The 19,766-nt window shown below is 56.0% G+C and overlaps 1 long non-coding RNA gene across 1 annotated transcript; it reads left to right on the top strand.

Moving 5' to 3' along the window:
- The first annotated feature begins 11,279 nt into the window (after positions 1 to 11,279).
- LOC130837122 (uncharacterized) lies at positions 11,280 to 15,271 on the top strand. The gene is made up of 3 exons (XR_009049252.1): positions 11,280 to 11,423; positions 13,749 to 13,845; positions 14,958 to 15,271. It is a non-coding gene; the product is annotated as an uncharacterized LOC130837122 (long non-coding RNA).
- The last annotated feature ends 4,495 nt before the right edge of the window (positions 15,272 to 19,766 follow it).

The raw sequence follows: 19,766 nt of genomic DNA, 5'->3' as shown, positions 1-19,766 counted from the left end.
CAAGACCCTGAAATAGGGTGAAAGTGAGGTCTGGGGGCACCAGGGTCAGGAGAGGGGCGGGGGCACGGCACACTCCAGGTGTGCTACTGAAGTACCCAGTGTCCAGGTGTCCAGGTGGGCGGAAGGGGTCTGGGAGGAGAGGGGAGCCTGGGGCCGGGCCGGTGCAGACAGGTAGACACGCGAGCCAGGGGGCAAGAGGGAAGAGAAGCCCAGAGAGGGAGGGGGGTGGGGCCTGCACCAGGGGGGTGAGTGGGGGTCCGCCAGGCCATTTCCCAGACGTGGGTGTGCCTGGTGCCGCCTCCTGTGGGCACCAGGGGGCGGCGCTGCTCCGCGGGACGGACAGGAGGGGCTTCCTGTTCCGCCAAGGCCCTGGGGCGGAGGAGGGAGTGTCCGCAGAGACGGCCAGCCTTGCCCCACGTCCCCGTTCAGGCCCCATAGCCCTCTCCCCCCGATCCCTGCCATGTGTGTCCGTGCCCAAGGGACATCTGCGCGTGTGTGTCTGTGCCGGGTGGGAGTGGGAACACGGATGTTCTCAGCCTGTCCTCCCTCCTCAGGCCCCAGCTCACTCCGGTGGGGGGGAGGGGGCGCCAGCAGGTAGGGGTCGTACCCGGGCCCCGCAAGCAGAGGACGCAGACCCTGGGCACCTCGCTGGGCACAGGCTGTCGTGGACACGTTCTGGGCTGCGGCCACAAGCCCGAGACATGAGTGGCTGGGCCCTGGGGCCAGGATGGGGCTGCGCAGCCCCCACGGGGCAGGTTCCCGCGAGGCGGCAGAGTGCTGCCCCGGAAAGCCTGCGGGACACGGCGCCCCCTGGCCCGGCCTCTCGTGAGCCCCCGGCCCGGCACACAGAGCTCCGGCCTGACCCTCAGCGGGGAGAGGCGCCCTGCAGGAGAGGCCACGGACGGCAGAACCTCCCAGGCAGGATGACCCGGAGGACGAGGCGATGGAGATTGTGGGGGCGATTCTCACAGTCACACCACCGAGGAATCAGGTGCTGAGCTGAGGGCGCCGTGGCTGCAGCCCCCTCCACCCGGCGTGGAGGTGACACCGCGCCGAAAGGCCCCAGGAGCAAGCGGACACCCGCAGCTCAGCCTGCCGGCCCCTCTGGAGCCCGGAGGCCCTTCTGTGGGGCCTGTGTTCCAGCCCCTGACTTGAGCAAAGTGGGTGCCCCTGGGATGTGGCTCCTGTCACCATGGCAACACGGTGGCAGCCTCTCTCCGCTGGCTGAAGTGTCCTTTGGGATGGGGAGATGGGTTTTCTGTCCCCTGAGTTCTGATTTCGGACTCGAACGTCCTCCCTTGACCATCTGGTTACCGTTCAGGACAGGAAATACTTTGTTCTCAGTCACCTTGTATCATACAGGACTGGAACCTTCTTTGTCTCCCACCTGAGCTGTCACTTACGTTGATGGAAACCTTTATTCTCTATCTCTGGGTTTATCTATTCCAACCGGAAACCTTCTTTTTCTCTAACATGAGTTATCCTTCGTTCCCGAAAACTTCTTTGGATATGACCTGAGTTCACATTTTTTATTGGAACCCTTCCTCCTCTACCACCTAAGTTAGAATTTACAAGACAATTTCTTGCCTGTCACCCGAGACGCTGTTACGGACTGGAAACCTTCATGATCACTTGCATTGCCACCTGCGGCTGGAAACGTTCTTGCTCTATCCCCTGACGTCATTCATGACATGAAGGCTTTTTCTCTTTCAGAGAGTCATCACTTCTGAGGGGAATCCTTTCTTTCTGTATCGTTTGGGTTGTCTGTGGCTGCAAACCACCTTCTCGGCCACTCAACGTACCTCTGTGACGAGCAGTATTCTGTCTGGGCCACCTGAGATATGATTTATGATCAGGAAACTTCTTTCTGTGTCATCTGACTTGGGTTTTATGACTGGAAACATTTTCTGTCACCTGAGTGGCCATTTATGACTAGAAAGTTCTCCCTGTGTCCCTGGAGTTACCACTTAGGACTGGAAACTGTACTTATCTGTCTCCTGATTTAGCACTTGTGACTGGAAATCATCTTTTTCTACCCCTGGTGTCGTCACTTATGACTGGAAACCATCTTTCACCATCACCTGAGTTATCATTCCTGACTGGAAACTTTTCTTTTTTACTAGTTCTGAGCAGCAACCTCAGTTTTGCCACCTGAGTTGTCATTTGTGACTGTTACCCTTCTGCCTCTGGCACCCAAACCCTCATTCACGACAGGAAATCCTTCGTCCTGTCACCGGGGTCATCACATACAGCTGGAATGTTTCCTTCTCTGTGACCTGTTACTTTGTGACAGAAAGTCATCTTTTTCTGTGACCTGAGTTATTATTTGTGATGGAAATCTTTTCATAATGTTGGTTACCATTTATGACTGGAAACCTTCTTTATCGCCTAGTTATCATTCATGACTGAAATTTTTTTCTCTCTTGATTGATCATTTATGATTGAAAAATCTTTCTCCGTAATTTATGACTGACTACCTTCTCTCTTTATCACCTGACATTCAGGCCTGGAAGCCTTCCTTCTCTCTCACCTGAGTTATCTTCTATGAGTGAAACCTTTTTTCTCTGTCACCTGAACTATCAGTAATTATTGGAAACCTTTCTTCTTCTGTCTTATTTATGACTAGAAACTTTTTTTCTCTAATGCCTTAATTCTCTTTTTTGACTAGGAAGCTTCTTTCTATATCACCTGAATGATCATTTACGACTGGAAACCTTTCTTTCTCTACAAGTTCTCATTTGTGACTCGAAATCTTCTTCTCTAGCCTATGAATTATTACCTGTAACTGGAAGTGTTCTTCCCCATCACCTGAATTATATTTTTTCACTGAAAGCCTTTCATTTTCTCTTACCTGAGTTTCTCTAGCACGTGACTTATTATTTACAACTGGAAACACTCTTTCTCTTATCACATGATTTATCTTTTATGACTTGACATTCTTTCTCTATCACCTGAGTAATCAATTATAAATGGAAAACTTTTTTCTATCTCATACTAGTTACCATTTATGACTGGAAATCCTCTATTTCCTGAATTATCATTTTTGACAAATTTTTTTTCTCTCTCACCCAAGTTATTGTTTATGGCTGGAAAACTTTCTTTTCTATCATCTGATTTATCCTTTATGACTAGGAACCCTCTCCGTATCACCTAGAACCATCACCTTTATCCTTCACGACTGGAGTGTTTCTTTCTTTGTCTCCTGACATCACTTATGACAGGAAACCTCCTTCTCTGTCTCCTGAGTTATCTTGTGAGACTGGAAAACTTCTTTCTTTATGACCTTAGTTTTCATTTATGAGTGGAAATTTTTTTCAACCCCTTGATTATCATTTATGATGGAAACATTTTTTTTCTGTGACCATGGTTGTTATTTATGACTGGATACTCCTTAGTTATAAGCATCTCTTTAGTTATAATGTATGAATGGAAGTGTTCGTTCCTCATCTGAGTTACCGTTAGTGACTGGAAACATGGTCTGATCTGAGTTATCATTTATGGCTAGAAACCTTATTTTTTATAAACTGATTTATGATTTATGACAGGAAATCCTCATTCTCCATTACCTGACATTACTTATGACTGGAAGCCTTTTTTTCCTGTTACTGAAATATCATTTACATCTAGAAAACTTCTATCTCTATCACCTAAGTTTTCATTTATGACTGGAACCTCCTTTTAATCACCCAAGTTATCACTTAAGACTGGAAACCGTTTTTCCCTCTCACTTGGATAATCATTTGTGATTGGGACACTTTTTCCTGTGGATTACCAGTTACAATTGAATACCTATCTTTGTCTAGTGCCTACATTATAATTTATAACAGGACATCTTTCCTATCACCCGACCTTTCATTCATGATAGGAAAACTTTTTCCTCTGTCACGTGTCTTCTCGTTTTTAACAGGAACCTGCTTTCTCTAGCACTTGGGCTATCACCATGACCGGAAACTTATCAGCTCTGACTGAAACGTGTTCCCCGGGGACCCTGTTCCCCTGTAACGGTGTCCCCCTGGACTGTTCCCCTGTGGTTTAGTTTCCCCCGTAACTATGTCCCTCTGTGATGTAGTTCCCCTGTGAGGGTGTCCCCCTGAACTGTGTCCCGTTGTGGTTTACTTCCCCTGTAACTATGTCCCCCTGTAACTTAGTTCCCCTGTAACTATGTCCCCCTGTAACTATGTCCCCCTGTAACTATGTCCCCCCGTGATTTAGTTCCCCTGTAACTACGTCCCCCTGTGATTTAGTTCCCCTGTAACTATGTTCCCCTGTGAGGGTGTCCCCTGAACTGTGTCCCCCTGTGACTTCGCGCCCCCGTAACTGTGTCCCCCCGTGATTTCCTTCCCCCGTCACTGTGTCCCCCCGTGATTTCCTTCCCCCGTCACTGTGTCCCCCTGTGACTTCGCGCCCCCGTAGCTGTGTCCCCCTGTGATTTCCTTCCCCCGTCACTGTGTCCCCCCGTGATTTCCTTCCCCCGTCACTGTGTCCCCCGTGATTTCCTTCCCCCGTCACTGTGCCCCCTGTGACTTCGCGCCCCCGTAGCTGTGTCCCCCTGTGATTTCGCTCCCCGTCACTGTGTCCCCTGTGAGGCTGACCCCCCGCGCCGCGTTCCCCTGTTCCTCTGGTTCCACCCCGTTTCTCGCCGAGGCCGCGAGGCTGGCGCTGGGATGCAGACGGGCAGGGGTCCCCGGCTCCGGGCTGCGCGGCCCCGCGTAGGCGCTGGGCATCCCCTCGGCTCTCTTCCCGTCGCCGGCACGTGTGCTGCTTGGGCCGGTGCCGGGCCCGCCGCCTTCCCGCTCCGGTTCCTCCGCGGACGCTTCTCACGGGCCTTCTGCGTCCACCCTCCGGCGTCTGCCGCGGCGGCCTCGCTGCCTGGGGGCCGCCCTCCCCGGCGGCGCACGGTCGTCCCCGTGGGGCCGGCGGGAGGCGCGCCTCCAGGCTCCCCGCGGGCTCGGCTCCCGCTGCCCACGCGCCGCCGCTCGGAGGGGCAGAGTCCGGGCTGGCGTGGGCCGCAGACCCGCGGGGAGGCGAGGGCGGGACCCTCGGAGAGCGCAGCCCCGGGGGCCTGCGGGCGCGGCGCGCGGCGGCCTGGGTGACGCAGCGCCCGCACGCGGCGCCGGGGAAGACGCGGCTCCCAGGGCGCCGCCCCCGCGGGGAGAGCCGCCGGCGCTCGGGCCCCTGCGGCCGCTCGCTGGGCTCGCCTCTGAGAGAGGAGCCTTCTTCCTCCCTTCCTCAGAGCCGAGCCCTCTGCGTCCGAGGCCCGGGCCGGCCCGAGCACGGGGTGGTGGGGCGGGGACCGAGGCTGCTTCTCGTCCCCGCCTCGCCTCCTGTCCTGTCCCCGCGAGGCGGCCGCAGCCCCGAGGGCGTCTCAGCTCCGGCAGCCTGGGCAGGGCGCGCCCGCCGCGCGTGGGCCTGTCCCCGCGAGAGGCCGGGGTCTGCAACCAGGTTTGCTCTGGGCGGAGACCTCAGCACCTCCTCTCTCTCCAGGGCTTTTCAGACTTTAGAAAATCCACGGAACGTCCCTCGAGAGACGTCTTACCTGGAAGCCCCTTCTGTGAATGGAACGAAGCGACGCTTCCCTGGCTGGCGGCTCCGGGCCCACGCCCTCCCTGCCCCGGCCCTGCCCCGGGGGCCGCCTGCGCCGCACCTGCGGGGGGCCTGGCCTCCCTCCCCGAGGGCGCATGCTTCCTCTGGCTCGGGGTGGGGGCGGGAAGGCAGCCCCCGGGGAGGGGAACGGGCTCCGGGAAGACCAGCCAGGGGTCGGCTTCCCCGAGAGGCCGGCGTCTGAGCTCTCAGGAGCTGTGCGAGCCTTCCGCCACGTCGAGGGCGAAACAGAGGCGGTTTGGGGTTGCCGGGCCCTCGGCCGCGTGCGCTGGGCCCTCGGCCGCGTGCGCTGGTCCCTCGGGCGGCGGGAGAGCTTCTAAGGCTCGGCCACAGAGACCCCGGGCCCGGGACCCAGTGGCAGAGGCTGTCCCGCAGGCGGTGCTGCAGAGAGGCCACCTGCGCGTCACCGGCGTTCAGGCTGCCGGGAGGGAGGTTTCCAGGGCTGCAGACTGAGCCCGGGCGGGGCGGGGGTCCTCGCAAAGGGGCTGAAGTCAGAGGGCGGCTGGGCCGAGGAGCAAGACCTCTGTGCTAGGAACGGCCGCCATGTGGGCCCGCGAGGACCTGGGGTGACAGGGGCCTGCCACCTGGTGGGCTGGGGGGCAGGATCCCATCCCACAGCCGCTAGGACCAAGGGGGCGGCCCCAGCCGGCGCGCCCAGGCAAAGCCTCCAGGGTGGAACATGCCAGCCGTGACCTCTGTTTTGTTTGACTCAGAAAAACGCCGGCCCAAGGTGGGGCTAGAACCCCGCTTCCACGCAGTGGGCCATCCGGGGATGGCTGACCTGGGTCCAGTATGACAGGAAGGCGTCTAGGCTGGACGGGGACCCTGAGCAGATGGCCAGGCCCCCCCCCACCCCCGACCCTGTGGTCTTACAGAGCCCGGCCCAGGGATCCTGGGGTGACCTGGAGGCGAGATTAGAACAGAAGGAGGCAGCAATCTTGACCGACAGTTAGAATATGTTTCTTTTGCAGGTTTTACAAAGAAGTGACTGCATAACACAAGTCAAAGTGTTACATGCAGTGTGAGCTCAGGTCATCGGACGTGCAGGCTCTAAGCCAGGGGTCCGGGGCACAGACTGGTGGGTCCCACTGGGGTGGCGGGGGCTGGGCAGGCGCTCTCTGGCTCTGCCGAAGCCAAGCCGAGAGGGAGGCATGCACGGACCATCACGCAGAACCCCCGCTGCCATGGGACCCGGGCCTCGACCGCAAAGGGGTCTGATGGGCCCCTCGCCAGCCCCACTCCGCTCGACACAGAGTGTGACGTTGGCGGTGATTCAGCCCGTCCCCAGGACGCGCCTCAGGCTGGAGACCGGGCAGTGGGTTGAGCGCACACGGCAGCTGGCAGCTGAGGCCGGCGCTCCGGGCCCGTGGTCCTCGGGTGGAACAGGAGGGGAGGCACCGGCCTCGGGGGCTCCCGCTCCAGCCCTCGAGGAAGAGGATGGCCGCCCCCGCCCGGCGAGCGCCTCTCTTCTGTTTCTGCAGAGGCGGGAGGGTGGGCTCCACCTCACTCGCCCGTGCTACCGTCTCCTGCTCGGACCCCGACAGGAAAAGTGCCGGGCGGAAAACCGGCCCCCGGCGTCTGCGAAACGCTCAGCTCCGCGCTGCAGCGGGCCCAGGGCCCAGGTTCACGCGCACAGGCGCACCGCAGCTGTCGGCCGGGTTTTGGCCGCGTCTGGTCCAGCTCACAGTCAGCGCAAAGCAGGACAGACGGACGAGCTTCAGATCACCCAGGACCTGGCAGGTCCCCCTGTGTGGGGTGCGGGGCTCCCCCTCCTCCCCACAGTCTGCTCCCGGGGAAGTGGCCGCACCGCTCCTCCTGGGGTGACAGCTGCCCACAGCCATGAAATCCGGAACTCGAGTAAATGCAAACGGGGTGCGGGGCTGATCCCCTCCCCCTGCCCCCGCCCCCACCTCTGTGCCCTGTGAGCCTGAGCCTGTCCCTCGGCAGCCGACCCGCTGCACCGGGGAGTTCGCGCTCCTGGAAACAGCCTTCTGTTTCCAATTATACAGTTTTGAAACCTCTTCCTTTGAACAAATCCAAGAGGCCCTTTCGAATTGAAGCGGCCTCCCCCTCCTGGAAGACTTGGCTTCCGGTGCCGATTCTGTGTCGACGGAAGGGGGATGTCGCCCGGGCTCCTCTGAGTCCCTGGGAGGCCGGGTCCGGGCTGTGACCTCCTCCCGCCGGGTTCACGGCAGCCCTGGAGCTGGCTGTCCGCCAGGCACGGCGTCCAGACCAGCGAGGGGCACAGCCAAGGCCAGCAGGGGAGGCGCGAGGTGACGTGCCTGGCCCGGGGCCTGGGCGCAGCCCCAACAGTGGCCCGCTCTGCTAGCCCTGCTGCCCTGCGACGTCCCGGGGCCCAGCTGCTTCTCCGTGAACACCAAGGGTTCCGCTCACGGAGTTTCAAACCACGTCTGGGGCGCTGACGCTGGGCCAGCCGCTGTCCGAGCTCTTGCCGTCAGGCCTCCCACACCGCTTTTGGAAGCAGACACGGGGGTGGAGAGCCGAGTGGTGAGCCTGTGGCCACACAGCCAGGACCGCTGGGACCCGGCCCCGGAGTCCCATGACCTTGGGTGCGCTCTCCGGCGTGGCCCTGCCTCGCGGGAGCCCCAGGCCCTCTCCACGTCGTGGCCCTGGGGCCACCACAGGCCTGTTTAGTTCAAACGCTTTGTTTTGCTGCGGACAACGGAGGCCCAGAGAGGTTGACTTTTCTGGGGTTGCACAGCTGGGAGTGGCCAGGAGAGCTTTCTCAGGCATAAAGACGTGTGTGGAAAACACCTGGTCTTCAAAATCGGGGGCTGGAGACCGGGGCCCGTTCCCAGGCAGGGACACAGGGCTGCAGACCCCCCAACCCTTATCACGGGCACTGATGATGGTTCCCCTGTGCCCACAGCGCAGAAACAGAGTGAAGCCCTGCCCGGGCCTTGGTGTGGTCGAGACTGTGGCAACCCCCCCCTTCCCCAAGAGGATGGGAGACGCTTTATGACTCACACGATGAGGCTTTCTGCGGGAGAGCAGGGCGGCTGGCGGGGGTTCTGAACCAGCTGCGGGAGCCGCGAGAGGCCCTCACGCTGGTCAGGGTGGGGTCGGGGGTGGGGTGGGGTGGACCCTGCGCTCATGAGGCTTGACTTACCTGCGGGTGCCAAATGCGGCAGCCCTTTCCCATCAGCCTGTGCGGGAGGCGGGACGGGGCGGGACGACGTCAGCATCAAACACCCACGGACGGCGTCTGAGCCTGTTGCGCCCCAAGGGCCCGTGAGCCCAGTCCCTTCCATCTAGTTTTCATATGCTGTGCTTTTCACTTCCAGAGTTTCCATCTGGTTCTTTCTGAGCACTTTCATTTCTCTGTCAAAGTATTCCACCACCCTTTCATCCACTGTGTGTATATATATATATTTTAAACGTTTCACTTCAGCACAGTTTTGCGGTGGCAGGAAAGTTGTGGAGGCACCACGGGACCCCTAGACGCCAGGCACCGCTTCCCTGCAGTCAGCATCTCACATGAGTGCAGCACGTTTGGCACACCAGCCAACGCACATCTTGTGACTAAGCAACGTCCACGGTCTCTTCAGATTGCCTTGGTGTTTGCCTGACGTCCCTTTTCCGTCCTAGGACCCCGTCCAAGACCACACGACGTGGGTTCGCTCGGCCGTGACAGTTTCTGAGACGCGGCTCGTTCCGGAGGAGCACTTGCCAGGTGTTTCCTAAATGTCCCTCCAGTAGACGTTGTCTGAGTGTTTTGGGATCGGACTGGGTGCGTGTATTTTGGAAGGAAGACCACCAGGCAAGGTTCCATTTTTGTGACCAGTTTGCCATCTGGAGAGGAGCCTGTGGCCCTCCAAAGGCAAGGTTGTCCCCTGCCTCTTCTCACCACGTTCCTCTGTGTCTTTTGTTTCCTCCAGTTTGAGTGTGATGTGTCTGGGTGTGGATTTGGGGAGTTGATTCTGTTTGCTGTTCCCTGAGCTTCCTGAACCTGTGGTTTGGTGCCTTTTGTTACTTCTGGAAAGTTCGCAGTGGTTTTTAGGTCAAGTGCTCCTCCCTCCTTCTCTCTGCTCCTCCTGGCGTCCCAGTTACACACTTGCTACACTGTCGACGTGTCCTGCAGGCTCGGATGTCCTGGGCCTCCCAGCCTTTCTCTTTGATATTGGGCAGGTGGGGGGGGGGATGCTTTGTCGGCCCGCCTTCAGTTCACGGATTCGTCCCTTGCCCTGTGTGTCTACTGCGGAGCCTGTCAAAGGCTTTCTTCGTTCCTGGTAAGGCCGATTCCTAGCGTTTCCTTGTGGTTCCTTCTGTGAGCTTTTATCTCTGCCTTCGTCACTCATCTGTCGTGATTTTGTCCATTTTCTCGTTGAGGCCTTCGCGGGTCATCCCAGGACTCAAGGTTCCAGCATCTCTGCCACACGTTGTTGAGTCTTGTTCCGGTCGCTCTCCTGCCCGCGTTTCCCGCGGCTCCTAAAGGCCTGTCCTGTGATGTTGGCAGGCGGACTCGGTGTCCAGGGCTGTCAGAACCGAGGCAGACGGGCTTTTACTGCGGGGCTCGTGGTCTCCCGGCTGCGGTTGGGCGTCCAAGGCTGCAGCCCCTCCCGGGTCCCAGTGCTGTTCTCCCCTGTGATCTGGGCTCCCCGAGCGCCCCTCCTTGTGTGGAAGCTGAATCTTGCAGCCCTTTCAGCTATGACTCCTGGGTGTCAGTGGACCCCTGGTGGTGCGGTGACCAGGGGCACCCAGAGTCTGTGATCAGACCCTCACCAGAGAGCCGTGGGGACAGGCTCTCTGGGCTGCTTCACAACCTCTCCTCTGTCACCAGGGTCGAGAGGGGATGTTTTGGGATCTTCACCATGAGAACCTAGTGGGTTCCCGGGGTAAAGCTGTGAAGGTTTGGGGGAGTCTGTCCTCCGCCCTGGCTGAGCTCCCTGGGCTGTGATTTGCAAGGCAAATTGCCCTGTGGCCTGTCCTCTGGGGGTCCAGGTGTGACCGTGAGGACGATATGAGGACGGGGACCTGAACCTGCCCGGCACCCTGCTCACTCAGACCCACCGGCTCACAGCAGCTCACACCCCCTCCCATGGAGAACCCGGGCAGGGGCTAGGGCGTCAGGGGCCCACGTTACCTTGGGGCCGAGCCCGCCCACCACCCGCCCTCTGTGCCTGCTCGGTCCTTGCCACCGTCCGCCTCCTGCCCCTCCCTGCTCCCCTCCCGCTGCAGGCCAGGGGCAGAGGGCACCACCAGGACTTGGGCGCCAGGGGCCGGCTGGGTCAGCCGCTCGGCCCTCAGCAGGCTTTCGGGGGAGCCCATTGTTAATCATTCTTCTTTTCAGTGACCACAGGCGCCGGGCTGGAGGGCAAGCATCCTGAGGTCAGCGAGGGTACCTGGCAGCCCCCTGGGGGACTGGCCTGTGGCCTAGGCATGAGGGATGTTCCAGAGGGGCAGGGGCCGCGGTCTCCCGAGCCCAGAACCGTCCCTGCCGGGCCACGGCAGAGGGAGCGCACACAGCCCTCTGCTGCCCTTAGAGCTGGGCCCCCAGCGCCTGCGTGGGGCTCAGAGTACGGGCGGTTAAATAACATATATTGTTAAAACTAACTTCGTCTGTTTCTTTTTGGTTTCTTTAATGTGGCTGCTGGAAAGTCTATACTTATCCTTGTGGCTTGGATGGCGCTGGTGCGGGTGGAGGAGTCGTCTGGGCGATGAGTCCCGAGCCTTTGACGTGCGGAGTGAGGGCTTCAGCGGAGGCCGCCTGGATGGTCTGGTCTGGGCTCATGGTCCTGTCTGCAAGGGCTCCTGGCACCGGGTCACTGCAGCCTGAGCCCGCCGTGGTCTCACGTGAGAAGGTGTGCACGGGGGCGCCCTGGTCCCGGGGGCTGCGCGTGCATCCTCCTGCAGGTGCTGGAACCTTCCAGGTGTGTTAGAGACGTAGGGTCCAGGGTGCGCAGAGCGGCCAAGCCGCACTGACGGCGTCTGAGGAGCGAGCCCCAGAGGCCAGCCACTGCGGTCCAGGGCCTGCTCCGGAGGTGGGGTCCCTATCCCCCCGCTGCCCCCGGGCCCGGGTCACGGCACGCAGTGGGGTGGGGGGAGAAGGCTGGGGCCCCACCGGGGGGTCAGAGAGGCTGGCGGCTCCCAGACCCCGAGGGCTGCCCTCGTGGGTGCCCTGTGGGATCGTGCTTGGGTCGGTGGGGAGGTCGGCAGCTCAGGGCTCCCCGTCTCCAGGGCGTTGACGGGCCACCCTGGTGCGAAGGCCGCCCTGGGCGCACGTCCGGGACACACCTGCTCACCGTGAAGCGGATGCAGCCTCAGCTGCTCCCAGCCGCTGACGGGACCCCTGGGGCCGGGGGAGCAGGCGCCAGGAGCTCTTCCGGGCAGGACGGCGAGCCTGGATCCCTCCTGCAGGGGCTCCGTACCAGGCGAGGCCCAGGCCTGACCGGCTGCTCGGGGGCGGGGCGCTGACCCTGGACAGTCCCTGCCAGGGGGCGTGATGGGGCCACGGCGCCTCCAGCTGTGGAGGAGACGTCCACGCAGAGCCGAAACCCGAGGCGGGAGGCGTGTGCCGCGTGGCCCAGTGTGGGAAGGCGGGACCTCCTGGGGCGAGTCAGGGCAGGTGTATGGGGTCGTTTTGTGTGTTAACTTGTGAAAGTCGCTGAGACGCAGGAAGAGGCTGGTGCCACTGACGGAAGCCGTTTATTATGTACGTTTCCAGAGGTGGCAGGGATGCCACGCCGGGCACGGCCACGCGGGAACCCAGGGTTCCATCAGGAGGCAGAAAGGAGGAGGGGAACGAGCCAGAGCCTTAACGGGGTTTCTGCGGGAGAGCGGGGCTGTCCAGGACCGTGGGTCTGGTTTTCGGATCGGCCGGTTTGAATGATTCTGGTGGGTTTGGGGGCATGGGGCTGGGTCTCCACTTGCCTGGTGCTTGGGCTGGGGGATGTAGGGCTGGGGAGACATTGGCTTGTGTGTGAGAGTCAGATGAGGAGGTGGGGTTCTAGACACTTGGGATTGTTTGGTTTCTATATGAACGGTGTATTCCTGGCCAGGCCCTTTGCTCCAAGAATGGGCTAGCCCCGGCCAGCAGGATTTTTAAGGTGCCAAAACATCATAAGATACAGAAAGTTGGACAACATGCTTGATATAAGAGTGTGAGGTTTCGGACAAGTTTGTGTGTGTGTTTGAGGGCATGCCTAGGTATATCTAATTGTTTCAGCACCATTTGATGAAAACCATCCTTTCTCCACTGAATTGCCTTTGTGCTTCTTCCAAAGTTTAATTGGCTATATTTGCACAAGTCTATTTCTGGACTTTCATTCCGTGTGTACCTCTTTGCCAATACCACACTGTCATGATTCTGTAGCCATATCTCAAGTCTTAAAGTCAGACCGTACTCTTCACTTTAAATGTTGTTTGGCTATTTTGATTCCTTTGTCTTTCCATATTAATTTTAGAACAAGCTTTTATTTATTTATTGAAAAGTGTAGGACTTCCCTGGTGGCGCAGTGGTTAAGAATCTGCGTGCCAATGCAGGCGACACGGGTTCCATCCCTGGTCTGGGAAGATCCCACATGCCACGGAGCAACTAAGCCCATGCGCCACAAGAGAAGCCACTGCAATGAGAAGCCCGTGCACTACAACGAACAGTAGCCCCTGCTCGCCACAACTGAGAAAGCCCGCACGCAGCAACAAAGACCCAACGCAGCCAAAAAAAAAAGTGTTGCAGGGTTTGTTTGTTTGTTTGTTTTTAAAGGAAATTGCATTAAATGCATGGATTCACATCGGGAGAGCTGCGTCTTCCAGACCACGAACATGGTCTGCCTCTCCACTAATTTGATTTCCTGCATCAACATTTTGTTATTTTCGGCATACAGATCTTGTACACATTTTTAAATATTTATATGCCTATAAGTTTTGAGCTACTGTGAATTGTGTTGGTTTTTAAAATTCAGTTTTCCAATTGTTCGTAGCTGTGATGCAGAAATACAACGGATTTTGCTTATTGACCTTATATCCTGTGACCTTGTTAAACTCACTTCTTAGTTCTAGTAGCTTTTTTAAAAGATTCTATGCAATGTTCTGCATAGACGGTCATGTTATGTACAATTGCAGATATTTTGACTTCTTTGTTTCCAACCTACTGTCTTTTATTTCTTCTTCTTGTCCCAATACCATAGTGACGGAAGTGGAGAGAGGGGCACTCTCACCACACTCGGGTCCTGGAGGAAAGCACCCAGTCTTTACCACTGAGCCTGACGTTGGCAGCCCTGGCAGGTAAGGAGCTTGGAATCTAGGAAAGAGTCAGAAGGAAATGCTAGAAATTAACAACACTGTGACAGAAATGAGGGTAACCAAGGGTTTTTGTAGATTCTCTTTATCAGGCTGAGGAAGTTCTCTTCCATTTTTAGTTTACTGAGTTTTTATCAAGAATAAATGTTAAATTTTATCAATTGCTTTTCCTTCAACAATCAATATTATACATTTTTAAAGCCTGTTAACATAATGCATTACATTGATTAATTATCAGATATTGAACCAGCCTTGCATTCCCAAAATACATCCCACCTGATTGTGGTGTACTTTTTGTTAATATTTATGGATTCCATTTGTTAATATTCTGCTGAGAATTTTTGTGTCTTTGTTAATAACTAACTGCAGCTTTTTTTTCTTATAAAGTCGCATCTTGGTAATTTGACCAAATACAATGATTTGCAAAATATTCCCCGCTCTCCTGTTTTCTGTAAGAGCTTGGATAAAATTGATCTAAATTTTTCTCAAACATGAGTTGGCTCAGTTTGGTTGAGGAATTTGGTTTCCTGTCTCTTTGCTGATTTTCTTTTCGTGACGTCTATCAGTTTTGAGAGGGGCGTGTTGGCGTCTCCTTTCAGATGTGTCAGTTTCTGCCTCCTGTGTCCTGAGTCTCTCCTGTTAGGTTCACATAGATGTTGAATTGTTATGTCTCCTTGATGAGTCCGTTTCTCTTTTTTTCTTTGTCATGTGCTGTCCCTCTTTCTTCCTATAACTTTCTCTGTTTTGAAATCAATTTCGTCTCATGTTTGCATTGGCACTCTGCATTGGTTTGATTAGGATTTGTGAATCTTCTAATTTCTTTTATTTTTATCTACCTATATCATTACATTTAAAATTTTTTTGTAGACAGCATGTATTTGGATAATTTTTAAAAATCCACTGTGAATGTCTTTGTTATTTGGTTTTGGTTTCTCCCTCTCTTTCTCATTCCCTGCTTCTCATTTCCTGCCCTCTTCTGGGTTCTTTGATCATTTTATAACACTCCATTTTAGTTTATTTTTGCCATTTGGGCTCAAGCGTTAGAAATCTTAGTGTTAATCGTTGTTCTTCTAAGTCGACTGACATGTTTCCTGCAGATGTGTCCGTGTGAGTGGAATCTGCTCCCCAGGAAATTGTGAGGCTGGGTGACCCTTGTCAGCCACACAGTGTCTCTACTTCAAAGCACACAATGTCTACATCCTCCCCGTCATCCTTGTCTTGACCACTTGGTCTCGGCTCCACGACCACATGGACCCCAGGCCCATCCTCAGGACTTGTGCTGAAGCTTCTCCAGTTTTCTTGTGGTTGTTGGAAGTTGATTCTTCAGCAGATTCTTCGGGAAGGGCTCATGGGATGACATTCCCTGACTGTTGGTGGCATATTTACGATTTTTGCCTTTATTCTTGTGAAACAGCTGGGCTGCCAACAGCATTCCGCTCCCATTTTCTTCCCTGGAGTATCTTTAAAATGTTGCTCCATTGTCTTCTAGCAAAGAGTTGCTTTTGAGACATTGGGTGCCAATCTTATGTACTTTCCTTTGTAAATAAATTTGATTTTTTTTTTCTTTTGCTTAAATGTTCAAAGGGACTTCCCCCTTATCTTTAGAGGGTTATAGTTTACAAGGATGTATCTTGATGCTGACTGTCAGGGAGGGTTTTCCTGGTGCTCTCTGTGCCTTTCCAGTCTTCTCCGTGTCTGTAAAGTGATTCTGAATTACAGTTCTAAGTCCTCGTCTGTTCCACTGCTCTCCTTCTCTCTCTGGAAGATTCCAAATATGTGTATATATGCACACAGCACACGCAACACACACACACCACACGTACACCCAGACTGCAGGGTAGCCACGTGAAAGTTATTACAATAAAAAAATTTAACATTCCAGCCAACAACATAAACATATCAGAAACATAGGACTGGAAAGCAGACGAAAATTGTACGGAACTGATGGAAATCAGGAAATACTGTGGAAAACAAAGGAAAGGCAATTTCAGGCATGGAGACTGAATTGAAAAGAATAACAGACCCCATAGAAAGCAGCTGAGAAAAAGAAACTGGAAAGGGTAAGAGTGGAGGGAAGTGAACAGAAAAAAGTGAAAAGATCTGAGAGAAGGCAACTGATGTCAAAGGCAGGAAGGGTGAGTGTGAGTCTGTGTGAGTGGGTGTGGTGTGTGTGTGTGTGTGAGTCTGGGGGGTGTGTGTGTGTGTTCACGGCGTGTGTCTGAGTGCAGAGCACGTGGCCCTCCCCTGTGCACAGGGCGATGTCCTGGGTGGTGGGTGGGGGAGGCAGGTGTCTGCCCAGCTGGGTCCCCGGGTTCGGGAGGACTGGCGGCCCTGCCCTCGTGCTGGGTCTTCAGGGAGATTCAGCGGCCTGTGCGCAGAGCTGGCTGGGTGGCCCTCGCTCCGCCTTGCGCCCTGACCTGCGGGGTCCTGTCTCCAGTTCCCCTGCAGGGAGGTCTGGCTGAGACCTTAGGGCTGAGCAAAGCTTCCTGCACACGGGCCGCTGCCCTCCCGGGGGCCTGGAGCTCGCGGGCGCTCCTGCCTCTGTCGTCTCGGACGTCCGATCCTGCGCTCCTTTCCTCTGGGGCGCGTGGTGCCGGCGATGCAGAAGCACGGCTCGTGGGGCGGGGCGGCCGGCCTGGCCCTGGAAGGGGCTTCCCGGGTGTGCTCTCGCCCCAGAAGGCCCTGGACTCTGCGGGATCCCGCTGCTCCCCACGTCCGCAGGGGCCCCATCCAGGACCCACTTCCTGCCGGGCGATGGGGAGGCGGGCGCGTGGCTTGGCCCGCCTCAGAGGAGGGTGGAGTAGAGGGAGGAGAAACGCCCGTCCAGAAGGTGGCTTGGTGAGTGGAGGGAAGCGGGTGCGTCCTTTGTGCAGAGCTGGACTTTCCTGCGGGTCCTTGAACACGCTGCCCTCTACCTGCCTCTCTGCCGAACGGGGTGAGAACGGGCCGGAGTGGTGAGGGTGAGTGGCCTCCTGGGGCCCCGCTGGTCACACGTGTGGGGTTGCCAGTGTCCTTACTTTCTTCGCTCTTGGTCTCCGGCTGGGGCCTGGCTGGAGCCCAAGGCCTGCAGGGCACTCAGTCCAGCGCCCCTGTCGACCTAACACACCCTGAAGTGAGCTGAGGTTTGGAATAGTCGTGGCAGTGGGCTTCTTCCGGAGGGTCCCGGAGAGTCCAGGTGTGGAGGCAGAAAGACCCTGGGTCCTCCACGCGTCAGGAACGTGTCCTGAATGTCCTCAGGTCCTGGGTCACTTGTCCCACAGCAGGCCCACCTCTGGCCGAGTCAGACAGCCCAGTTTTCCCCTGGAGGCAGCCAGCACATGACACCAGGTACACTTAAGGATGAGTGTCCAGCCTGAGGGCCCTGGGGGTTGGCATTTGGCCCCAGCACTGTCTTCATGGGGCACTCTGAGGCCACGGGCCAATCCGGAAGCAGCTTTGTCCAGCCCCGCCCTCTTTCAGGCCTGGTGGGACCTGTGACTGTCAGCGTGGACCACGGCCTCGGGTGCTGCACCCGTCAGGGCTCACGTCCCTGCAGGACCCGGCTGCCCAGAAGGCACCGCACCTCAATCTGTGGTCCAGCCAGCCTGCGGGCCGCCGCGGCCAGAGCTCTGCACAGACCACAGGGCGGCCCAGCCCCTGGGATGGGCCTGCGGGCCTTGGGCGTGTACAAGCCTATCACAGTGTTTAAAACGGGGGATGTGAAGAGCTCATACAGCTCGATCAAGAAAACAAACAACCTGATTAAGAAATGGGCAGAGGGTCTGAACAGACTTCTCCAAAGAAGACACACAGATGGTCAACAGGCGCGTGAAAAGACACTCAGCATCACTGCTCATCAGGGAGACACAAATCAAAACCACAGTGAGGTACCACCTCCCACCTGCCAGAACAGCCATCATCACACAGTCTACAAACAGCATGTGCTGGAGAGGGTGCGGAGAAAAGGGGACTCTCCTGCACTGTTGGTGGGAATGTAAGCTGGTGCAGCCGCTGTGGAGAACAGTATGAAGTTTCCTTAAAAAGCTAAAAATAGAGCGACCATATGACCCAGCAATCCCACTCCTGGACATATATCCAGACAAAACTCTAATTCGAAAAGACACACGCACCCCAGTGTTCATAGCAGCCCTGTTTACAATAGCCAGGTCATGGAAGCGACCCAAGTGTCCATCAACAGATGAACGGATAAAGGAGATGTGGTGCACACACACACCGGAATATGACTCAGCCATAAGCAAGAATGAAATCATGCCATTTGCGACAACGTGGATGGAGCTGGAGGGCATTATGCTAAGTGAAATAAGTCAAACAGAGAAAGACAAATACTGTATGTTATCACTTATATGTGGAATCTAAAAATTAAAACAAACATATATAACAAAATGGAAATACACTCAGAGATGCAGAGAACAAACTAGTGGTGACCAGAGGTGAGAGGAGTGGCGGGGGGGAGATAGGTGAAGGGGATTTAGAGGACAAACTACTAGGTATAAAATGATAAAGTTACAGGGATGTCATGTGCAGCACAGGGAACACAGCCAGTATTTTATCACAATTCAGGAGTGTAATCTATAAAAATACCCAATTAACATGTTGTACACCTGAAACTAATATAATATTGTAAGTCAACTATAGTCAAATAAAAAAATGTGAAATGAGAATTTAAACCACTTCGTAATTAAATTACCTTAGAATTTATTTATTTATTTGTTTATTTATTTATTTATTTAGGCTGCATTGGGTCCTCGTTGCTGCGTGTGGGCTTTCTCTAGTTGTGGCGAGCAGGGGCTCCTCTTCGTTGTGGTGCGAGGGCTTCTCAGTGCAGTGGCTTCTCTCATTGCAGAGCATGGGCTCTAGGTGCGTGGGCTCAGTAGTTGTGGCACGTGGGCTCAGTAGTTGTGGCTCATGGGCTTAGTTGCTCTGCAGCATGTGGGATCTTCCCAGACCAGAGATTGAACCTGTGTCTCCTGCATTGGCAGGTGGATTCTTTTTTTTTTTTTTAAGATGTATTTATTTATTTATTTTTGGCTGTGTTGGGTCTTTGTTTTGCACACAGCCTTTCTCTAGTTGTGGCGAGTGGGAGCTACTCTTTGTTGTGGTTCGTGGGCTTCTCATTGCAGTGGTTTCACTTGTTGTGGAGCATGGGCTCTAGGCACATGCGCTTCAGTAGTTGTGGCACATGGGCTCAGTAGTTGTGACTCGAGGGCTCTAGAGCACGGGCTCAGTGGTTGTGGCGCACGGGCTTAGTTGCTCCACCGCATGTGGGATCTTCCTGGACCAGGGCTTGAACCCGTGTCCCCTGCATTGGCAGGAGGATTCCTGTCCACTGCGTGGCAGGCAGATTCTTAACCACTGCATCACCAGGGAAGTCCATTACCTCAGAATTTATTTTTTAAAATGTTTTAATTAATTTAAGAAAGTAAACAAAAAGCGGGAAATGCAAGTAGGAAGACTTAAGCAGAGGAGGCGCTGCCAGCTGGCCTCACATTTCCCAGTAAACGGGGCCGGTGCTGCCCAGGGTCTGTTTCAGCCACGCGAGGGCCCAAGACCTCCACGGGCAGAGGGCTCCCCTGGCCGGGCTGGGCTCCCTGTGGTGCAGACCCCCCTTCGCGGGTTTCGGGTACCCAGCAGTTGGGTGGTGGTGATGAAGTAAAACTGCCGCCCAGCTCTGGACAGACAACAAACGGATATCAAACACCTGATAGATACTGATGGATGTCAGAGGCCGAGTCTCCCACCGTGTCTGTGAGGCCAGCACTTTCTCGGTGACGCCGGTGTCCTCTGAGGGCCTCACAGGAGCGCCCCACACACACCAGCGGAGGGCACGTGGCCCCAGGGGTGGCAGTCCCAGCCCCACTGAGATCCACCAGCCCAGCTTGGTGCTGAGCCCACAGTGGGGGTGGGCT

The sequence above is a fragment of the Hippopotamus amphibius genome, chromosome 15 (genome assembly GCF_030028045.1).
Source record: "Hippopotamus amphibius kiboko isolate mHipAmp2 chromosome 15, mHipAmp2.hap2, whole genome shotgun sequence".
In the NCBI taxonomy this organism is placed as follows: Eukaryota; Metazoa; Chordata; class Mammalia; order Artiodactyla; family Hippopotamidae; genus Hippopotamus; species Hippopotamus amphibius.
The sequence above is the reverse complement of the archived record's forward strand: the minus strand, read 5'-3'. Positions and strand labels throughout refer to the sequence as shown.